The 24391-nt window shown below is 42.6% G+C and overlaps 1 protein-coding gene across 2 annotated transcripts in view; it reads left to right on the plus strand.

Moving 5' to 3' along the window:
* Tnrc6b (trinucleotide repeat containing adaptor 6B) overlaps positions 1-24391 on the plus strand; it is a 217437-nt gene that overhangs the window by 15409 nt on the left and 177637 nt on the right. The window contains exon 1 of one of the 2 annotated variants that reach the window (XM_039078367.2): positions 839-22346. The gene's annotated coding sequence lies outside the window, so the exon portion shown is untranslated. 2 annotated transcript variants of the gene reach the window in all.

A 24391-nucleotide genomic window follows, 5' to 3' on the forward strand; every position in this document is an offset into this window, starting at 1 on the left:
TATAGGTATAGGTCTTTATGCCCCAAAGAATTAATTTATCCCTCCCTCCCCCAAAAAACCTCTCCTTCCCTCTAGCCTCTAACTCTCCTTTACTCTTTCGCTTCCTCTCCCCTTTGAGATTTATTTTATTTATAATTATGTATGGTTTTGTGCGTTTGAGTGCACATACAGAGGCCAGAAGATGAACGTCAAATTCTTTGGAGCTAGAGTTTCAAGCAGTTGTGAGCCACCCAACCTGAGTGCTGGAAACTGAGCTCAGACCCCTGCAAGTGTAGTACGCACTCTTGACTGCAGCGCCATCTCCAGGCCACCGTCTTTTAATATAGCAGTACAGTTTGCAGAGGTGTGGCACCCTTTATTCTTTCTTGCCTGTACCACCACAGTTCTTTACATTTTTTTTAAGATTTATTTTATTTATATGAGTACACTGTAGCTGTCTTCAGATACATCAGAAGAGGGCATCGGATCTCTTTACAGATGGTTGTGAGCCACCATGTGGTTGCTGGGAATTGAACTCAAGACCTCTGGAAGAGCAGTCGGTGCTCTTAACTGCTGAGCCATCTCTCCAGCCCGATTAAGATTTTTTTATTTAGTTTGTCTGTATCTGTGTATGTGCAGGTGAATACCATGTGTGTTCAGGAGCCCAGGAAGGTCAGGATAAAGTGTCTGGTCCCTGGAGCTGGAATTGAGGTGGTTGTAAGCCACCACTGTGGGTTCTGGGATCTGAACTTAGCCTTTAGAAAAGCAGCAAGTGCTCCTAATCACTGAGCCAGCTCTCCAGCCCCTGCTTTTTAATTTTTTAACAATGAGAAGTTCTCATTGTTATCTAAAGAATCCTTGAACTCTTCTTTTTTTTTTTTTTTTTGGTTATTTTTTTCGGAGCTGGGGACCAAACCCAGGACCTTGCGCTTCCTAGGTAAGCGCTCTACCACTGAGCTAAATCCCCAGCCCCTCCTTGAACTCTTCTAAGACAGGCCTTGAACTTGTGATCCTCCCAGGTAGCTGAGTGGCATACCTGTGAAACCAGGCAGCTTCAGTGCGAACTTCTTACCCACAATATTAACAGAGTCAGCAGAGTGACTTTGTTATACAGGACATCAGGTTAGTGGACTAAGAACTTGGGTAGGTTTTTCCTATTATGTTTCTGTGTTTCATTTTATTAATTTCCACTCTGGAATTCAATATCTTATTTTTTTGTGATTGGAGTGGTTCTGTTTGTCTCTCATCTTTTGGAGTAGACACTGAAGGTAATTGAGAACTCACATTGGACATGCTATAATCACCCTTTAATTTTGCTTTAGCTGCATCCCCAAAAATATGAGTTTTCATTTTCATTACTGTAAAATACATCTTAATGTTTTTCTTCCCAAAGAGTTGTTTGGTTTTGAGCAATTTGGGGGTTTCTATATATCTTTCTACTATTGATTTATAATTCCATTATGATTAGAAACCATGCTGCGTGTGTGTGGAGTCTTCCGAGCTTTGGTATCTCCTGGCAGACTAAGCCTGCAGTCATATTCGTTATCAAGATTCAGTTAGGTCAAAGATGGAAAGCACAATCAGTGAAGGGAAAACAGGTGCAGGCTTCAAGAGTGGATTCCGATAAAGGGTACTTTAAAGTTTAAAGTTCTTCTAGAATCAGACTGTGTGAGGTATGCTTTACCTAGGAGCTCATCTTGTCTTTTTTTTTTTTTTTTAAAGCAACCTGTGCATTTAAATCAGGACTCTGTCAGGTAGGAGTTGTCTATCCAGTGTGTTGGAATCCAGCTTGGATTATCTCCACCTCCCTTTGGTTTGGCAAGACAGAGTTTCTTGTGTAGTCCTGGAACTCATTCTGTAAACCAGGCTGGCCTCAAACTCAAGAGACCTGCCTGCATTTGCTTACCAAGTGCTGGGATTAAAAGTGTGCACCACCACTGCCCAGCCAAAATACTGTCTCAGTTTTTTTTTAAATTGTGTATTCAATTCTTACATACCAAGTCTGTTATTTTTCCTTAAAGATCTAAATTCCTTTACGTGGTAAGGAAGTGTTCTGCCACTGGACTAACCCCTTAACATGTTGGTTTTCTTTAAAATGAGTGCTGGGGGGCTAGGCATAGTGGGTCACACCGTTAATCCCAACATTTAATTTTGCTTTAGCTGCATCCCCAAAATCTGGGAGGGAGAAGCAGGTGGATCTTTGAGTTGGAGGCCAGGTTGGTCTACACTCTAGAGTCAGTTCCAGGACAGCAAGGGGTACAAGGAGAAACCATCCTGAAAAACCCAAAATAAATAGACAAACAAACAAATAAAGTGAGTTAGTTATTTGTCACTGAACCTAGGGCCCCATTAACTGTTAGGAAAATGCTGGGCCACTGCTGTATTCCAGTGCTTTTTGCTTTTTATTTCAGATTACTATTTATTTCTCAATAAGTTGACAAAGCTTTGGGCCTTGAACTTGTTTGATAGCCCAGGCAGGCCTTGAACTTGTGAGCCTCCTGCCATAACTTTCCAAGTAGCTGGGATTATAGGTTTGTACCATGAGGCCTGGAAACATTTTGAGTGTTTGTTTGGTTGGTTTTTGAGTCAAGGTTTTCTATGTAGACCGCAATTGGCCTTGGCCTCACAAATTCTCCAGCTTATGCTTCTTGAATAGATGGGGTACCAGGCCTGTTTAGGAATATTTGGGGGTAGTTTCTGACCTTTGACTTCTTGAGTATAACATCATGACTGCTTTTAAACATAAGTAGTTTGGGGCTCTTTTCCCTGTTGGAGCTGTTCACTGTCATCACAAGGTGGGGAAGTAAGACTCACACATGGCTTCATCATTTTTTGGCATATTGTGTAGGGAAGGATAGGAGTGAGAGATAGTTTTAAAAAATTAACCAGTTATAGGCAGAAAAGTTAAAGATTTAAAAATTTTATTTGTATGTGTGTGTGCCTTCATGAGCTTAAGTGTACTGTGTGCCTGCAGTGGCCATGGAAGCCAGAGGGCATTGGATACCCTGGAACTACAGTTAGAGGTGTTCATGAGCCACCTGACATTTGTGCTAGGAACTGAACTTGGTCCTCTGCAAGGGTAATACACGCTTCTAACTCCTCATCTCTCTAGCCCATTTCAATAAAACTCTGTTTAGGTCAGTAATCCCTTCTTGGAAACTCTAAAATCCCCATATGTTTAGAATTCAGAACTTGTCTTTTTTACCCTTGGGACATTAATAACCATTTATGACTGAGGTGCAGCAGCCGGGTGGTAGAGCACGTGCCTATAACGTGCAAAGCTCTAGGTCTTTACCCAGGAGAGAATATCAAAAGCCTGTATCGTATACTGTGTGCCCTGCAGGGTCACGCTAGGTCTTCCTACTCAAATACATCAATATTTTGGCCATCACAGTATAGCTTTTCTTAATAAAATGGGTAGACTATAAATAGTTTGATGTCAGTTCAGGTCAGATTATGCTGCTAATCAAATTCACATTGAATTTTGCCAACAAGTGAATTCATAGAAAGCGTTCGGTTTCCACAAAGTTTTACATTTGGGGATTACAATAAGGGAGATTTTGTAGACTGCGCTCACCTCCTTAGCTCTCATGTTCAGTTACATTTGTCACCTTCAGAAAGCGACGCTTGCATTCCTCTTTTTTCTTCAAGAGGATGAGGTTAAATCTGTTCTCTACAGTCCACTCAATAGTATTAGGACACCTCTTCACAGAGCTTGGTACCCTAGGCAGGTACTTGTGACACCTCCCAGCTCCTTCCTATCATGGCAGGCTCAAGCAAGGACTGCTGCTGCACTCTCCTGCAGCCTCCTCTCAGAGGTGCGCCCGGTAATAAATAGTTAGAAACAACGATCTTCAGTACTCAACGCATCACTCACTAGATCTCCGTTCTCAAGCAGGATTGGCAGACTTTCTTTGGACTTACTTTCCTATTGTTAGTCTATGTACCTTAAAAATAAATCTTTGTGGGCCCTGGTGGGTAGCTTTTTGGTACGGTGGTAGCATGTGAGAGGCCCTGGATTAACCGTGGCCTGCAAATAAACAAATGTTTATTAAGAAATCCATGCTGGTGTAAAATTCCAAGTAGTGTAGAATATAATTTAAAAAACCATACTTTTTTGAAGACAGGGTTTCTCTGTGTAGTCCTGGCTGTCCTGGAGCTCAGACATGAGTTCTGCTTCCTGACTGCTGCTTCTGCCTCCCCAATGCTGAGGTTAAGGGCGTGTGTCACCATGCTGGCTCACCCCACTTATTATTGGCCACTTACTTTGTAGCAGTTTGTATCTTTTGTAACTGATTAATTTTTCTTTTGTTTGGATGTTGCATGGGACAGTTTGAGGAAAAACTTTTTAAAGATTTATTTATTTACTGGGAGATGGCAATGCAAGCCTTTAATCCCAGCAGGCAGAGGCAGGCTATCTCTGCGTTTCAGGATACCCAGGGCTACACAGAAACCCTGTCCTAAAAAACTAATATATATATAAAAATTTATTTTAAGTATATAACTGTTTTGCCTGCCTGTATGTATGTGTGTTGTGTATGTGCTTAGTGCCTGTGAAGATCAGAAGAGTATGTAAGAGCTCCTGGAACTGGACCAAACCCAGGTCTACTGCATGAGCAACAAGTGTATTAATTGCTAGACTAATTCTCTAGCACCCCCCCCCCATTTTGTGTATGTGAGAGGGAAAAAGAATGGGCTCAGATGTGCCACAGTTACTTGTGGCGTTCAGAGGACAACTTGAGGGAGTCCGTTCTCTCCTGCTGCTATATGGATCCTGTAGATTGAAAGCAAGTCCTAGCTTGGCCTCTGCTCCTTGAATTCTGGGATTATGGGCATATTCCACCACTTCTGGCTAAAGTCATGCTTATTACACACACACACACACACACACACACACACACACACACACACACACACATTTTCAATATTTAGAAATATTCTTGGGAATATTTTTGAGTACCATTTGACTACGTATCCCTGAGTGAGAGCCCACACTATTTTAGTATTGTAGCTTTGACATGTATTTTTTAAGAAGTATGTAGCCACATTATGTCCTTTCCCAATGTAAACATTTTCAACATTAAATCTAAATTTCTTAAAATAGTATATAGCAACATTGAAGGTCACATCTGTACCCAGATGCTAGCCTTATTTCTTGCCATTTCCTATATATAACTTATCAATATCTGTAAGAGCTGAATGATAAGGAAAAGATGCTTTTAGAGTCAGCAGCATACATGTATGCATGTACACACACACACACACACACACACACACACACACACACACACACACACTCATTCTTTGTCTTTGTGCCTCTGAGGGCCTCCACACATAATTTTCCAGTGCTGTCTTTATCTCCTGTTTGCTATCTAAAGCTCCTGCCACAGTATTCTTGATCACTCAGTTTGTGGGGCTTGGGGTTGAGGCAGGGTCCTATGACGTAGCCCAGGTTGGCCAATCCTGCCTCAGGCCTTCCAGGGCTGGGATTTTAAGAGTGTGCAACCATGCTCACTTTTTAAAACAGGTTGAAAGACAGGAGAGATGGATGGCTCAGTGGTTCTTCTCTTCCCACAACCCAGGCTTGATTCCCATGTACACACATGGTGACTCACAACTGTCTGTAACTGTAGTTTCAGGGTATCTGATGCCTTCTTCTGGCCTGCACAGGTATCAGGCACGGATGTGGTACACAGATATACATGCAGACAAAACACCCATGTCCATAAAATAATAAACAGAAGTAAATTAGACTGGAATACTTCTAAGTACCTGAGTATCTGATCCTCCCTGAGTGCCTGCATGCTGTTTTGCACATATTGTGTCCCTTAGTAAACTCCCGAGGCTCAGCTTGAGTGCCCAGTGGAGGAGCCTTCCCGCCTTGTCTCCTCATCAGACTTCTCTGCTGCTTTCTTCTGTGTGTGAGCACCCATGTTAGTACAACCACGTTTTTTTTCATAGTGGTCAAATGCCTTACACCTTGGCATTCAAATTGCATTACTTAAGTGCTCAACCTGGCTTTGTCTCATTACACTCTGTGACCTCCAACCATTATTTAGCATTGCTAAGTCTCGGTTTCCATAGGCACAGCATTGGGATAATAATTGTGAGTCCTTTGTAAGTTTCCTGTGAGACCTCGGTGAGACAGGACCTCTGAATGCTTATCCCTCTTTCAGCTCACAGGGGCCCTCACTAAGAACTCCCCGTTATATCTGCTGCCACTAGACTTTGTATAAGACTTGCTTTTATTATCTCTGAAACTTAATCCTTCGCCCAGCGTCTGGCAGGGAGTAGACTGATGAATAAATTACCAGCTGTCCTCAAAACTCTCCCCTTCCTGTTTCACTTTCTCTTCAGTGTCATCTTTACATTTTCTTAGTATCAAAACAAAATTTTCACCCCCCCCCCCCCCCCCGCTTCCTTCCACCCTCTCCTGGAGACCGCCTCCGACCCCTTCCCAATAAACCTCCCACATAAGAAAAACAAAAACAAAAACAAAAACAAAAAACAAAATTTTACTGTTTATCATGAACCAGGCACTGTGCAAGGCCCTGGCTCTGTGAAGAGAAACATATATTCTCCACTCACTGGAGCTTGCAGTAGAACAGGGAAAGTCATTTAAAAAAGAAAATAAGAACTCTCCTGGCTCTACTTTTCTGCATATTTATAAATTTTCAAAATATGTTTTAAGTAAATATGTAGAAAATATTTGACGTTGTGAAGAAAATAAACACAGCCCTTGTTTGGAGCTATCAGGGCGCCACATCAGAGTGGTCAGGGAAACCCTGGGAGTTTACCTTTAAGCTGAGACTGGAAATTGAGAAGAAGCAGCCAGGTTGGGGGGGGGGGGTCTGACAGAAGGAGTAGCAAGAACCAAGCCATGGAGGGAGCCTTGGCTGAGCCAAGGACCTGGAGTGTGTGGCTAAGGAGTGCAGAAGGTGGAGAGGTGAGTGGTGCTGAAGAGCTGGTAAGCTGCATGTGTGCCACCCTGAAGACCAAGGAAAAGGGCAAGCAGGGGCTCAGATTCAGGGTGCTGGAAGAGTTCTTCTTCTTTCCTTTGGTCTTGGGAATGGAACCTAGGTCCTTGGGCATGTTAAGAGCTTGTTGTACCACAGAACTATACCATAATTCCACTGGGGAATTTTAAGTAGGGAGCAAACCAGTCTTTATTTTTTTAAAGGTATGTGTCCAAGAGACTAGAGGGAGACAGAGGTTTAGGGAAGAGCAGTTTAGGGAAGAAACGAGTATAGCGAGAGTGATGAACACATTGCGATGTATTTTGGGAATAGACCGAGCGAGATTTACTGATAGATTGAAAGTAAGAGAAGATGGGATAGGAATCAGGTATCTTGCCTGAGGGTTCTCTGGTGGATGTGCCTGTAATCCCAGTACTTAGTGGTGAAGGCAAGATGCCCAGGTTGTCAAGATCATCCTTGATTACACAGCAGATTGGAGACTAGTCTGTGTAATAGAAGACCCTGCCTCAGACCCACAAATAATCAAGATTTCTGTCTTGAAAAGCTATATATTATTTACTGAGATTAGTAAAGCAGATAGTTTGGGATGAAATCAGAGTTAAAATTTGATCATGTTAAGCATGAGATGCTCTGAGGCACCTGGTGGAAATGTCCAACAAGTAAGTGAATGTAAGAGGACTCGGGGTCCAAAGTTCCCAGCAATGGATACAAAGGTAAAATTTTTCATGTAGAAAAATTACAGAACCACAGGAGTGGATGGTGCCATTTAATGAGAAAGAGGCTTGGTACTGAGTTCTGAATGATTGTTAAAGTTCAAGGGTGAGGTCAGAGGAGAGTGAAAGAGAGAAGAGAAATAAAACACATGAGAAAAAAATTAAGAGAATGAAGGATCATAGAAGCCACTGCATTCCCAGCCAATGCCTGGAGCAGCGCCCGGCCAGGGCTGCTGTTAGTACTTTTTGATTGAATGAAGTAAAGAGTGATCATTTAAAGAAAAGGGAACAATTCACAGAATGTATTGCTACTAGATGAGGGCATGAACTATTCATTGGATTGACTGTCTGGATGTTGCTAGAGATGGAGGCAGAATTCTTGCTAGAATTCATTGAACAGAGTGTGCATGGGTGGTGAGAAAGTGCAGACAGCAGCAGACTTCTGACACTTGACAGTTTGGCCGTGAAGGGAGCAGAGAAACAGTGTTAGCTGAAGCTGATGTAGGGGGATAGAGGGCCAAAGAATTTTCCCCAAGTTAGCATTCTCACTACTCATATTTGCCCCTCTTTCATAGACACCTCTCTCCTTTTTCCCTCTATGCCTGCCTCCTTCCTCCTCTTTTTGACAGGATTTTGAAGCCCAGTTTTGACCTCAAACTCTCAGTCCTGCTTCTTTCTCCCTACTGTTTGGATTACAGGTGTGTGATATTATACTTGTGTAGGGGAGACATTCTTGTGCTTCTGAGTTGTGGAGGAGAATGTTCTAAAACAGAGGGAGTGATGGTTGGTTGCAGAATTGGAGTTTATGAGAGAAAGCAGGATTATCAGTGTTCTTCAGAAGGGAGAGGGAACCTTTTGTTGTGGTATAGATAGAAGGGATGATGGATGAATATTTGGGCAGGTTTATAGAACTGGTCTGGAGTAGAAGACAGGGCACTAGATGTGTTATGGCCTTTTAGTTCTTGGTGAAGGATCAAGAATATTAGCTGAAAGGCCAGGGAGGTACAGGGAGGTGTGGTTCAGGGAGGTGTGGTGCAGGGAGGTGTGGTGCAGGGAGGTGTGGTGCAGGGAGGTGTGGTGCAGGGAGGTGTGCAGGGAGGTGTGATATAGGGAGGTGTGGTACATGGAAGGGAATGGATAAGAGGTAGCCTTTTGGGAGAATGAGGAATTGGAAAGCCATCTTGCTAGAAAAATTTGGTAAGACTGCAAATTAAGATTGAGCATCCTTTTTTTTTTTTTTTTTTGGTTCTTTTTTTCGGAGCTGGGGACCGAACCCAGGGCCTTGCGCTTCCTAGGTAAGCGCTCTACCACTGAGCTAAATCCCCAGCCCCCGAGCATCCTTTTAGTAACCTTGAGTATTTAGTAAACAGTGAATTATATAGTAAATTATATAGTAAACATGCTGAGTTGAGTGCTGATCTCTGCCCTTGGCATGGAGAAACGGTTTCCTGAGAAGGGGATTGTGGGTCTGGGGATGCAGCATAGCAGAGAACTTGCTAGCATGCTTGAGGCCCTGGGTTCAATCTCAGCATTGAGAAAGGAAGAAAAAAAAGTAGCCTTAACTCACTAAGTCCAGGATTGTAGCATTGAGAGGAGGGACATTGGAAGAGAATGGAGAGTTCCTTCATGAGAGTGGATATTTGATTAACTGTGACATTTAAGAAAAAGTCAAGTGAAGGAAGAGGAAAATGAGGCCCAGGAATAGCCAGCATCATAGCAATTACAAAATAGTTTTCAGGGGCACTTGAGTGAGTGAATAGACAGGAAGAGCCGGAAAGCAGACTGTTTGAGGTTGAAAGGGGCTCAACAATGGCTCCACTTTCATTCTTTTACACTGAATTTAAATTACAACGTCTCTTTTGAGTTAAATTTCCCAGTCACTGTTACATAAAAAGTCTCTTTACAGCATCTTATTAGTAGGAGCTGGAGGAAAGTACTTGTTGTATAAGTTTCAGGACCCAAGTTCGATCTCTAGCACCCACATACAAGCCAGGTGTGGCCATGTGCATCTGTAACTTCCATGCTCAGATTCATGGGGGAGACAGGTGGGTTCTGGAGAGGCTCACTGTCAGGTCAATCTGGTTAAGTTGCTCCAGGATCAGTGAGAGATGTCTCAAAAAATATGGTGGAGAGGGTAGGGGAAAAACACCCAAAGTTGACCTCCAGCATCTACCCACTTGTACCCATACATACAACATTTTTTAAAAGTGGACAAAACCCCAACACATTAGAAAGTAACTCATGCAAATCCAGATGGTGAACATGGAATGTAGTTGAGAAGCCGTAAGTTTAATATGCAGGCAGAATAGCTGCCTTCTGCAGGTGCCTTCTGGAATGTTTTCCATTTTCGTCTTCGTTCAATTTTGATTACCACTTCCATGTAGTTAAGAAATTTTTGCTAACTTTATGTGAGCATGGATGTTGATCTGTTTTTGTTGGTCTTATTGCTGATGACACTGAAATATGTGCTAGAGCATGTAAGCATAAACACTCGTTCCAAACATGTGGTTTGAACATCTAAAATCATTTCCAAGATGCTAACTAGAATGTTGTCAGTTAATGACATCATAATCTCCAGAAGTCATTACCACTTACACTAGCACAAAAGCTGTCGTTCGTGACAAGGAAATGCTCTTTGGCTTATTACAACAGCCTCAGACTCTTTCTTACTTTCGTGTGCTTTTATCAAGGAGGAATACATTAGACAATTTATAATGAAAATAGAACTTTAGCTAGTTGCTTTTCCCTTACACGTCAGAAAATTGAGAAGTAGTAAAGAAAGATGCAGCAACTCCATAGTGTGTTGATGCCTCTGTTCTTAAATTCATCCTTAGGTATGCATCTCCTGATGGTGGGAAGGCCATCTTTCTTCTTGACTCTCAGTACTACCTCACCTTCTCAGTGTGCCTTGTTAAATATGCATCTCACTGGTCAAAGCTGTGACTTGTGGCCATACCTATTTATAAAAAAAGTTGTGAATTGTGAAAGGTCCTGACTTTATTGAGATGTGATTTACATACTATAAATTTTACCCATTTAGATGTAAAATTAAAATATTTAAAGGCCAGGTATGGTGCCACATGCCTTTAATCCCAGCACTTGGGGAGATGTAGGCAGGCAGATTTCTGTGAGTTTAAGGCCAGCCTGGTCTACAAAGTGAGTCCAGGACAGCCAGGGCTACACAGAGAAACCCTGTCTCGAAAAACAACAAAACAAAACAAAAGTTTGGAAAGCTTAGTTGGTAAAGCACTTCCCACCAGAGCATAAGGAACTGAGCGAGTACAATCCTTGGGACCCATGTCAGTAGCCAAGTGGGACCCACCCAGTAATCCCAGAGTTCAGAAGGACCCAATGGGCTCACAAGCTGGCAAGCCTAGCTCAATCAGTGAGCCCCACCTCCCAGTTGAGAGACCCTGTCTCCAGAAAGATCAGGTGGAAGCTCAAGTTGACCTCTGGCCTGCACACCCTCCCATGTGAACACCACATCCCCACAGCCCCCCAAAACCCTTTTTAAGAGTTGGGAATCATGGTACAACCCTGTGCTTCTAGCATGTGGGAGGCAGGGACAGAACTGCCATGAGTTCAAGGCAGCCTGGGCTGTGTACCAAGGTAGGAAGTACAAGCCAGCCACAACTACACAGCAAGACTGTCATAAGCAGAAGAAAACACATGAGCAAAACCCACCTTTGTTTTTAGTAAATAACACAGTTGTGTAATCATCACAACTCAACTCTAGAACATTTCTATTCCCCCAAAATGATCTCTTCTGTCCTATCATTGTCAATTCATTTTTACTCCCTGCCCCAAGAAATGTCTAGTTCACTTTCTGATTATGTAATATGTAATCTTTCAAACCTACTTCTTGTTTTAAGAAAAAGATTTATTTATTTTTATATATGTGAGTACACTGTCACCATCTTCAGACACACCAGAAGAGGGCATCAGATCCCATTACAGATGGTTGTGAGCCACCATGTGGTTGCTGGGAATTGAACTCAGAACCTCTGGAAGAGCAGCCAGTGCTCTAACCACTGAACAATCTCTCCAACCCAAGCCTACTTCTTTTACTCAGCATATTTTTGGGGAAATAGTGAAAGTATGTGTCAGTAGCTCAGTACTTGTCCTTTCACCAGTTGGTGGACTTTAGACTGCTTATATTCCTTAGCTATCATGAATAACGTTACTGTGAACTTTAATGTATATAAGGATTTGGTTAACATTATATAAAACACTAATTAGACAAGTAAAAAATGTCTAAAAGTAAAAATTACAAGTTTTCATGGTAAGACATTTTTAACTTAAAATTGACTGTCTTATCCTAAACCACATTAGGTAGAAATTAGATTATATATTTCTTACAAAATTTGTTATCAGTCAGGTGATGCACGCCTTCATTTAACCAACACTTGAGAGGCAGAAGCAGGTTCAAGACTAGCCTGGTCTGTAGAGCTAGTTTTAGGACAGCCAGGACCAACACAAAGAAACCCTTGAAAACCCCCAGTTTTTTTGAGATTTTATTTATTGTTATATATTATGAGTGTCTCCCCACATGTGTGTCTGTGCACCTTGTTTTTGCAGTGCCCAGAGGCCAGAAGAGGACATCGGATTCTTTGAAACTGGAGTTACAGACAGTAGTGAGACTGTCTCAACAAAGACAAAATAAAGAGTCTACCTAAGTCTAGCTCAGTGAAAAAGCTAGTTTACGGGTTAGCTTATGAGAACAAAGATGGCTTTCCAGGACAGCCCTGTCACCACAAAGTCTCACGCCACCATGAATGACAACTTCCCCATAGTCGTATAGGTAGAGCCCTTCCTCAGTTAACCTTCAACCCTTTATATGCTAGCACCTCCCTAGACTCGGCACAAAAGTGCAGAATTCCTTACAGTTGGGATCAGGGCAGAGGAACTGGTGGCTGGAATCTGCTGAGGGTCTCTTGCAGGTAGTCACAGCTGTTCTGGCTAAGACGGCAGTGGTCGTTGTGCTCAGAGGATAGGGTTCCACAATGCCCATGTGCCTCCTCAAAGATGTATGCCATCACACCATTTACCACAGTCACACAGCTAGAAAATGGCGGATCTGGAACTTGGACAGAGCAATCTGGATGAGTCCCTGGTACAAAGATTTACAGTAGGAAAGACAGCGGCAGGAGCGTGATTGCTAGGTCTACTTGGTTTTCTGTCATGAAGTAAAGAAAGCATGTGGTTGGGAGTGAGTGTGGCAGACCAGTCTTGAAAAAGGTGAGTGGCAAAGGTCGGCACCTGAAGGGAGAGCTCAGCCACCTGGAGTCTAGACTCTGTGTCTAGTTGGTCCAGTTTTCTCATCCACACCCTTCATTTGTTTCTTTGTTGAGGCAGAGTCTCACCAAAGTTGCTCAGGCAGTCCTTAAATTGTTATCCCTCTGCCCCAGACTTCAAGAAGTACATTTTGTTTTGCATTTGTTTGTTTATATTGTGAAGAATATCACACAATCAGAAATATACAAAAGAGCACGGGTGGCTTAGTGGTAGAGGTTTTCATGGCTAGCAGAAGGCACCACGTTAATTCCCAGCACCCTCCCACCACAGGATGTAAGATGCAGACAAAATTGAGTGAATTACTTTAAAGTAATTTTTATTTTCTACACTGCGGTGACCCTTTGGAACCTTTGTCAGTTATAGTGGTTGCCCTCCTCCTTACATGGTAACTACTTTTTCTGTTTTATTTTCCTCTCTACTTCACTCACCTGTGTACAACTAAACAAACACTTCTGGTTGGATTGGAGCACTGGAGCCATACGCCGTGCACTGCTTTTCTCTTTTCACTGTGCGTTCCAGTTCACTCGTGTTGTAGTGTGGCCTGCATTTTATGTCAGGCTGTGTGGTGCTCCATGGTGTGAACGCTCTACAGTGGATTACTGTTCGGCTGCTGAGAGTTGGGATAGTCCCAACTGACAGTGTCAAAGAACAGAAGTCACATCAGTATAGTACAAAAACAATAATAAGCTTTATTTTATTTTGCCTTTTAATTTCCCTTTATGCTAGGAACGTAGTCCAGAGCTTCTTGTAGGCTAGGTAAGCTATACCCCCCACTACTTTAGGTCCAGCCCATATCTGTTTTTAATAATTGGTAACTTTTATATCCTGTTTTGAAAATTCCTTTTCTATCTCTAAATTTAAAAATCATTATTCTATAATACTTCTAAAAACATTATTACTTATATTTCATATTTAAGTACATAGCTTCTCTGGAATTGGTTTTTAAAAAGATTTTATTTTTATTACTACTTTTTTTTTAAAGATTTATTTATTTATTATATACATTGTAGCTATCTTCAGACATACCAGAAGAGGGCATCAGATCTTTTTTTTTTTTTTTTTTTTTCCCCGGAGCTGGGGACCGAACCCAGGGCCTTGCGCTTCCTAGGCAAGCGCTCTACCACTGAGCTAAATCTCCAACCCCAGATCTTATTACAGATGGTTGTAAGCCACTATGTGGTTTCTGGGATTTGAACTCAGGACCTTTGGAAGAGCAGTCGGTGCTCTTAACCACTGAGCCATCTCTCCAGCCCTTTATTACTACTTTTAGATTACATGTATCTGTGTGTCTGTGTGTGAGTATGTGCTTTGGGTGCAGATGCCCAAGGAGTCCAGAAGAGACTGTTAGGTCCTTTGGAGCTGGAGTTACAGACTGCTCTGATCATTTGAGGTGGGTGCTGGGAACATAACTCAGTTCTCTGCAAACGCTGTCTTGACTGAGACATCTCTGGTTCCTGGAACTGGCTACTATACTTGGTAATTCTTGACTGATTTTTTTAGTGCTTCCCTAACTTCAGGGCTTTTTTATTTTATGTTTTATTCAGAGTTTCTGGCTGTCCTTAGCTAGCAGGGCACTTGGTCTGAATCATCTAGTTTATATTCCCAATATCAGAAATACCTTTTGAAGCTTTGGTTTCATTTTGACTTAAAAAATGATCTGTTCTTGTACAAGCCCTGGGCTCACTCTTCAGCATATATCCCTTCCCCCCAATCTGATCTATCTTGTTACTAAAAAGTGTTTAAAGGCCTGAAAAACTATTTTATAGATTAATGCCAGTTTCTATTTTTGTATATTACTTTTTTTTTAAGAGACCAAAAGAGGTTTCTGTTTCTTCAGTTTCTTCTGGGTTTAAAACTCCGTTAGTGGAGAACTTGCTGTATTAGCCGGACATGACTGTATTTATGGTGGTATAATTTCAGAACCCTAATCATGATGGGAATTGAAAAATAAGCTCCCAAACATGGACTTGACCGTTAGAGCAGTTTAACCATTACCCTGGTCACAGCCGTAAGCCCCCTTTCTCTGTTTATTTGGAATTTAAACTTTTCTTTTGGCCAAAGATGGACTGTAGGCAAACCACATCCAGAATGCTTTTAGTTTGTATCACAGAATATGAAGACAATGTTTTTGGTTGATGGCAACTAGATCGGTGACATATGATGCTCCAGGAACTGTTTTTACAGTGCTCAAGATGCATAGGGACAGAATAGCAAACTCACATGATCGTTGGCAAGGAAAAACTGGCTACGTGGCTGAAGTTAAATTTGCTTTTGAAGCCAGTCAGACCAAGAAGTGTCTAAAGACTTGGAAGCTGCAGTGGGGAGAGGACTTTGCAGTTAGTAAACAGTAGCAGGAAGCTGTAGCAAGGCCGTTGTTGGTAAGCCATTTGCAGCTTCTAGCAGCCGAACAGGGAGACTAGAGAGGAAAAGCTGCCACAGCCTTCAGGGAATCTTGCTCAAGACAGTGAAGGTGAAGAGGCTACCATTCCACAGTCTTTCTTTCTGGGCCATCTTGCTGTCAGTGTGACCCTGCCTTGTCCTGGCATTCTTATGCTGTGAGATTTACCAGGGACTGAATTAGCTTTGTTGATGTTGGGCTGCCCTTAGATGTTAGGGTGTACCACTGGCCACACAATTCCTTCTTGCTCAGCCCTTGCTTAGATTATACTCATTACCTTCTCCAAGTGTGGTACAGGGATATCCCCTTGCTCATCGCCTCAGTCAGGGTTCCTGTCACTGATAACTACCATGACCAGAAGCAGCCTTGAGAGGAAAGGCTTTATCTCTTCTTCCAGCTTGTCATTCCTTATTCAGGGGAGTGCTGGATTCAAGGTAGAATCCTGGAGGCAAGAACTGAAGCAGGGGCCATGGAGGAATGGTGCTTACTGGTCTGCTTCTCATGTCTGTCTCAGCTGCTTTCTTAGATACCCTGGCACCACCTGCCCAGTGGTGGCACATCCTACAGTCAGCTGGGTCCTCCCACATCAATCAATAAATGGGTCACTGGCTTGCCCATGGACTAGTCTGGTGGGGGCATTTTCTCATTTGACATTCCTTCTTCTCAAATGTCTCTATCATGTCTTAAGTTGGCATAAAAGTAGTCAGTACACTTAACATCAGAGTCTTCCAAGGGTCCTCCAGGTCACAACTAATTCATTTTCTACTGGGATGTAGTATGCCTTAAGGCATTCTTTCCTTGGGTCACAATAGAATTTTCTAGAGTAAAAATACACATTAATATATATATATATGTATATATATATAGCTGTTGTATCTTAAGCCAAGCTTTAAAGAACCTTGCTTAAATATAAGACACTGACACCTTCTCATTAATCCCTTGAAATAATGATAATTTCAATTTTGAAAATGTAATGGCTTATTATTGGTACCCTCCCTCCCTCCCTCCCTCCCTTCCTTCCTTCCTTCCTTTTTTTTCTTTCTTTTTCTTTTTTTTGAGGAAAGTATCTTACTATGTAGTCCTGGCTGGACAAGAACTTGATGTATAGAACAGGCTGGCCTGGAGTTCAAAGATCTGCCTGCTTTGCTCCTGAGTGCTGGAATCAAAGGTGTGGACCACACACCTGGCCTTGTTGTTGGTAGCTTTTAATAAACTAACAAATTTATAAGTGATTCATACTTTGGTATGATATGTATTGGTAATTTTAGAAAACATAAAATCACTTTGGAGTCCTCTAATTTTTTGGAATGAAATGAGATCCTCAGATGAATAGGTTTGAGAACTGCTTTACATTTTATCATTTTCAGTTGGAATCAGTTTCTTTTTCTGAAGGAAGCATAGATTCTTTTTCTGAAGGAGGGTACAGAAAGGCCCCTCTCCTTTCTGTACATTCTGTGAACTTGTGTCAAAACAGCCACTGTTTAGTTTCCTCTGTGTAGATGTGAGTGGCAGACTGTGTATGAGATGAGATGATTATTTGCCTCGTTTTACCATCCATATTAACATCCAGTTCACTGATTTATCTCAGAAGCAGTGTACGTTTAAAACCTTAAAAGTGGGCATGGTGGCATACACCTCTAATCCAAGTACTCCAGAGGCTGAGGCAGGAGGATCACAGTGAATTAGAGGCCAGCCTGGGCTGTGTGAGACCTGTCTCTCAAAAAGGAAAAACAAAGGGAGCAGGATGTAGCCCAGTTGGTGTAGTGCTTACCTGTCCTGAACAAAACCCTCGTTCCATCCCCAGTGCACATTTGTGCATGTGTGCACGTGCACACACATATATACACGTGATGTAGTTCATGCTGCATCTCAGCATTGGAAAGCAAATGGCAAGAGACCGCTGTGACTTTGAAGGTCAGTCTGGTCCACATAGCAAACCTTGCCTCAAGGAACTCAACAGAATTAATGTGCAGCGTGGAAGGAGAATAAAGGCCTTTACTCATTATAAATGGGTTAAAAAGCATTCTACTAAGACACCTGTAATCTATACTTGGTTCCAGGCCAGCCTGGGCTACACAGTATGAAGTGAGAGGTCAAGATATATAGTAAGACTGTGTTCCCCTAAACAAAACAAACAGACAGACAAACAGAGCAGGAGGGATAGCTCAGTCAGTAAAGTGCTTGCAAGAGGACCTGAGTTCAACCCCTAGAACCTGAGGCTGGGTGTGGTGGCACGTTCTTGTAATTCCTCAGTGGGGACTAGAGGACGGAAGATCCCTGAGGCTCTATGTGCTTGCAGCTAGTCTAGGTTAACTTATGGGCTCCAGGAAATGAAGGCCCCTCCCTGTCTCGAGAAGTAGACAGTGATCCTGAAGGTGACACCCAAGGTTGTCTTCTGACCACAACATTGCGTGTGTGTATATATATTTGATACACACACACACACACACACACACACACACACACACACACGTATCTAGGCATGACAAACGAAACATTCTTACGTGACCAACAGTTACAGTGAAACCTGACTCCTGGTTCTGAAAGCGTGAAGAGGATGAGCAGTTACACGTGCTTAGGTTTTCAAAGGGCAGTCCTGTTTTCTCAAGCCCGTAAGAGTTGACTACCTGTCCTGGAGGCAGCCTGGAACACATACAGTTGAACAAACAGGCTTAGTGGCCCAAGACGGGATACCTGTCTTTCTCATCATTCCTGCTTGAGGCTGACCCCCTACACCAGGCATCCTTTCTTGATTTCCCCAGATAGTAGAGTAAAACTGAGACTTTTAAGTCAGAGTTTTATAGACAGGTGTGGTAGACAGAGGCAGGTGGATGGATCTTTGTGAGTCTAGGACAGCTTGTTTTACATAGCAGTTTCTAGGCTTCTGCTGTACCAGTCCCAAGGCTTCCGCTACTACTGTAAAGACCTTGGGGATAGCATGCTGCCCTGATATACTATAGTTTTGTTTTTTTAAGAGATGAGTGAGTAGAACCCTTATATGAGTAAAATCAGAATATTGTATTGGGTTGAGTTTATTTTTCCCTAAAAATGTGTATCAATACCACAAGGATTTATTGAGAATGTTTCTTGGGCAGACACTGTATTTAATAATACTGATGAAGTATTAAGTGATCCCTCTGATGCAGACTTAGTTACTGTCCTGTTGCTATGAGGAGACACCACAACCAAGTCAACTCTCACAAAAGGAAGTATTTAGTTGGGACCTGTTTACAAATTCAGAGGTTTGGCCTATTGTCATCATGTCGAGGAGCATGGTGGTGCACAGGCAGACATGGTGTTGGAGAAGTAACTGAAAGGTCTACATCCCGACCCATAGGCATGGGCTTGGCTAGGACCTATGAAACTTCAAAGTCAGTCTCCAGGTAACACATCTACAAGGCCACACCCCCAATCGTTCTCAAGTAGTGCCACTCCCTGATGACTAAGCATTCAGATATATAAGCCTATGGGGACCATTCTTATTGAAACCATGACACAGCTTAGACTTTCAGGAAGCTTATAAGCTAGTAGTCCACACATAAGCAAGCATAGGGAATAGCACCTGTACAGTTTGCTGACTCAGAAGAAGGACACATCAAGATTACCTGTGAGATCAAAGCTTTCACAGAAAAGATTGCCTAATCTGCATCTGTCTTCAAATTGAGAAGTTTGGCCTGGGTACTTCTAAGAGGCAATAGCTTGTACAAAGGCACATGAAAGCATGGGTGCTCTAGGGAAAATGAATACAGTGTAGCTTTGTAAGATGAAGCAGGAGAGGGCTGGAGAGACGGCTCAGTGGTTAAGAGCACTGACTGCTCTTCCAGAGGTCCTGAGTTCAAATCCCAGCAACCACATGGTGGCTCACAACCATCTGTAATGAGATCTGATGCCCTCCTCTGGTGTGTCTGCAGACAGCTACAGTGTACTCATATATAATAAATAAATAAATCTTTAAAAAAAAAAAGATGAAGCAGGAGAGGGCTGGAGAGATGGCTCAGTGGTTAAGAGCACTGACTGCTCTTCCAGAGGTCCTGAGTTCAAATCCCAGCAACCACATGGTGGCTCACAACCATCTGTAATGGGATCTGATGCCCTCTTCTGGTGTGTTTGAAGACAGTGATAGTGTACTCATATATAATAAATAAATAAATCTTTAAAAAAAAAGATGAAGCAGGAGAGTTGAGCAGCTACCAGACCAGGTATAGCATGGAGTGGAAATTATATTTTAATAAAGAGTTTGTACTTTCTAAATATTATTCTAATGTTGGAGATAGTGGGTATTGAGGCTAAGAAAACCAAATTTTAAAAAGGAGTAAAACTAGTAAAAACAGATGAAGTCAAAGTTAGTGTCAGTAGACATAGGTAAGAAAAAACACACTGGAGTGTTACAGTTTAGAATTGATAGGGTTTGGTGCTAGGAAGGAGCTGATGATGTAGTCAGCTTTCTGATCTGAGGGGACGATGGCATTTCAGATGAGGTGGAGGGAGAGCGTGCATTGGGGACAGGCTGAGGTGCAGCTGCACCGAGTTTTAGGCACCTGGGGCACAGGAGGTGGAGAAGCCTGTTGGCATAGGCAGCAGTGCATCTGGTTTTAGAGGTTGGTAAGTCAGTTCCACACTGGAGTTGGGAATCATCAGCACAGAGTTGGTCACTATGTTTGTGAAAAAAGACAGATGCATTGGAGCTACAAATACAAGCTGCAAGAGGCAAGAAGACTGTTCAAGGCCAGCCTGGAGTATATAATGAGACCCTCACTCAAACTAAAAGAAAGAACTTTTTTCCAGCAAATACGATTAGCAGAGAAAAGAGGGACACCAGCACAGATTTTAGGATTAAAGGAATATGTGTTTGGGAATGGGTAGACCTGAATTACAGAATTTCTAAAGCATTGAGCTAAACTGGACCTGTCTGAAGCTGTGAAGGGTAACATCTCCAACCTTGGGGCAGAGTAGCACTGTGTTTGGGTGACTAAACAACAGGCCTGCTCACACCTGTGCTCCTAGGCTTTCACTATTATTTGTGGAACTTAGTTCAGCAGATAAATCTACTTGGGGTAGCTGCTCCATTCCAGAGCTGGCCCGGAATGACCTTCCTAGCCTCCTTGCTGGGGTTTCCAGTTACATGTACAGCTTCACTTAAGATACTACCTGTGGACCTCTTTCTTCATAGCCAGTTGCCATCCTCAGAGGTACTCGTGGTTTTCAGTGTTCATTTGTGACTCAGTTAAACTTTTTTATGTCACAGGCCTGTAATTCCAGTAATGGGGAGGATGAAGCAAGGTATTTGAGCTATTTGAGGCCTGAGCTACACCAGAAGAACTTGTCTTGCACCCTTCCCCTCAAAAGAACCCCACAAAAATAAAGGGGTTTTGGATGTAGGTCACGTGGTAGAGTGCGTGTATAGTATACACAAAAACCTGACTTCATCTGGGTGATAGTGCCATACTCTTTTAATCTTAGCACTTGGGAGGCAGAGGCAGGTAGAGCTCTGAGTTCAAGGCCGGCCTGGCCTACAGAGCAAGTTCCAGGACAGCCAGGACTACACAGAGAGTTTTGAAAACAAAAACAAAAATGAAGTCCTGGGTTCAGTCCCCAGCGACTGGAGGAGAAGGAAGAAGACCAGGAACTCAAGGTTCTCTTCCCTGGTGAAGGGCAGAGCAGACTGGCTTCTGTGAAGCCCTATCTCAAAGAATAAACCGAGAAAATACGTAGTTACAGAAATGTGTGCTGTTTTCTTTTGCTGTTGTTGGGTGGTTTTATTTGGCTGCTTTTTGTTTGCTTTGCTCTTACAATGCTGGAGTATAGTATATTCCTTAACATCTTGCATTCCAAGGCTATACTAGATACATGCTGATTACAGCAGTGAGAACTAAGGAGGGTCATGAGGGAAGAGATGAGTGATCAAGGGCTTTTTCTGTGCTGCTTGAATTTTTAAAATGAGAATTAAAATGAATCACTGAATAGTTAAGTTTGAAGATTAAAACCCTGTCACATCAGAGGTGATACTAGAAAAGTAAGTGTCATTTGTTGAATATATATGCCTTTCAGCTTGCCAGACTCTCTAGGAAACACTTAGCTGTAATTATATTGTGTAAGTTTAGTTAAACACTTGACTGTAGTCTATTTCAGTTTAGCAAGACCTGGGGATGGATGAGTCTGAGGTCTTCAGAATCTCATTCTAAGTCCCAAGATTACTCTGGTTGTTCCTTAAGAGAACAGAGGACATGGCAGTGGTTGGTAGCTTACCACCATAACAGTGCATGACCAGGTGGTAGGATCCCATTGCTTCTGAGCATTTCAACATAGTCTTCTGAAGGCATTTTCCTGGTTGTTGTCTCTTACAAGAAAAGTACTGCCGTAGGTAAGGTAAGCCGTTGCTTTTAGAATCAGTGAACACTGTATACTTATCATCAGTATGCACTACTTGGTTCGTAGCAAGAAAGAATCGTTTTTGAGAAACCCAGTTTGTGGATACCTGGAAACCAGGCCTGGTGGAGCACCCAGGTAATCTCAGCTTCTTAGGAGGCCGAGGTGGCACAGTCATTTGATCCCAGGAGTGCAAAGATGTCCCTTATAAGGAAAAGTATGCACCTGGAAAAAAATACCTAGTTTCCCTTGCTCATCTGTCCTCTGCCATAGTGTCTTTTTGTCCTCATTAAATGTTAGTGAGTGTCTAAGGTGACAGTGAAACAGGAAAAGGACCTTTCTCTTTGGTTACCATCTCCACCTAAAGTTTTCTGTCAAGAGCATATGTAATAATGATACATTGTGACATTGGTCTAGAGTTTGGACTGATGATGGATCTAGAGAGATCAGCTTGGGCAGAAACTCATCAGAGTGGAGAACTAAGATTAGACATTGTTGCATTCTTGATACTCAGAGACTGACAACAAATTGAAGAATCTGACCATTCTCTGAAATGCCAAGGGTCGCATGTAACTACATAGCCATGAGTCTTCCGGAAGGACCAGATCTGTCTCAAAGGTGCAACCAGCTCCTTTAACTGTCAGCGTTATGTAGTAAATTCCTAGGATGCAGTTGGGGTTTGCTTCAGCCTGTTTGTTGGACATCTCACCAAATTAAAATATATGTAAGCCTTAATCTTTGCTGTCCAGGAGCTCATGTTGCATGCAGAAGACAGACCCATGTATATTACCAATATAGTATGCTCTCAGAGGAGGCTCCAGGAAAGTTCATGGAGAGGACACCAGTGGCAGAGGAGTGGAAGGGAATCAGCGGAGGGTCCTCAGCATAAATCAGAGCAGATGTGGTGGAGAAAGAGACCAGGTCATTTCATGGTGGAGGAGAAATGCTTGTGGAGAGTACTCACTATGAGTTCTTACTGACTCAGTGTAGGCACAGCACACACAAAGGTCACATTTGCTTTTGAGATTGTTGTAACAGCAGTGTGTTATAGCAGAAGGATTGGGGGAGTAATCGAGATAGGCCTAATTCTGTTTGCAGCATCATTGGTGTATTGATTTAAACAGTTAACTGCAGTAGACAGAGATAATGGCAGATGTGGTCATTCAGTAAAGTACTCCTTTAACTATTGTGGCATACTGGGGACTTAAAGCTGTCCCTTATACTGCATTGCCTTGGGAATGGTGCACCCTCTCATAGATTAGAGTACAAAGTTGGTTGTGAAACCAAGTGGCAACTTCCAGAGAGAGACAGTTTTCTGTCAGCCTGGACTAGGGTTTGCTTCGCCCAACTCCATACACAAAGTAGGTGCATCCTGAGCAGGAGAGTGATTTGTCATCAGAAATAAAGTCAGCTCTGTATTTACTGGCGGCTGGCAATGAGCTAAATTTAAGAGATCATGCCAACTGTTGTTTAGCAGTGAATTAGGGAGAAGCAAGAGTGGAACATAGCCTTTGAAGAAGTGACGAGATCAGTGAAAGTGAAGAATGGTGGGTGGATCTGAGATGCAGAGTTTGAAAGCATAAATGCCAGCACTCACCGATGGGCTTGTGCGAGGGGCTTGGGGAAGGTGAGATTACTTGATATGACTGAGGACCAGAAATCTGGGCCTTGATGAAGACAGGAAGAAGGCGAGGAACAGTCTAGGCAGGGTAAAGGTAGAGTTTGGGTCAAGTTCTGTATGAAGTGATTATGAGACATCAAGATGGAAACATTTAAAGGGCAATTTGGTATTTTTGAGGTAGAACAGACAAAACAAGAAATAGTAAAGGTTTGTTTGTGTATTGTGGCATGCCTGTACTTGGGAGAGTAAAACAAGAAGATTGTGAATTCTTGGCCAGCCTGGCTACATAGAGAAACAGTATCTTTTTAAAATTTATTTTTTGAAATTATAATTGCATCATTTCCTACCTTTTCTTTTTTTTCCTGTCAATCTGTCCGATGAGTAACACCCCCACACCCAGTTCTTTCTCAAATTCATGGCTTTAATTATTGGTGTGTGTGTGTGTGTGTGTGTGTGTGTTCCTAAATACATAAATACGTCTTGCTCAGGCTACCTATATATATATGGTTTCAGGGCTGTCTACTTTCAGGGTATTGTATAGGCTCTTATAGGGAAAGATCATTTCTCCTACTCTGAGCATTCCTCAGATGCCCATAGCATTTGTAGGGTTGAGGTCCACAAGCTGTCCCCATTCCCTGTTAGTGTGACCATCGGTGTCGGAGTTGTGCAGCTCTTGTTTAGGCGTCCGTTTTGCAGAGACTTAAGCAGTGTAGTCTCTTACTAAATTTCTAAGGAGAAGCAGTTAATCTTTCTGGCCCTTCTTCCAAATGAGGCCTGAGCCTTAGGTACAAGAATTGTATTGTGGCTGTGTCAGTTGGGAATGGGCTTTACATACTTTCTTGCTCTCTGCATTTTGATTGTGTTTTTTCCCCCTTGCTCCTTCCCCCATCCCCCAGACAGGGTTTCTCTCTGTAACAGAGTTCTGGCTGGACTCAGTTTGTAGACCAGGCTGGCCAGAGATTCATCTGCCTCTGCCTCTCTAGTGCTGGGATTAAAGGCATGCACCACCATGCCCGGCCCTAGTTTTGTTTGTTTATAATGA

The sequence above is a fragment of the Rattus norvegicus genome, chromosome 7 (genome assembly GCF_036323735.1).
Source record: "Rattus norvegicus strain BN/NHsdMcwi chromosome 7, GRCr8, whole genome shotgun sequence".
Lineage (NCBI taxonomy): Eukaryota > Metazoa > Chordata > Mammalia > Rodentia > Muridae > Rattus > Rattus norvegicus.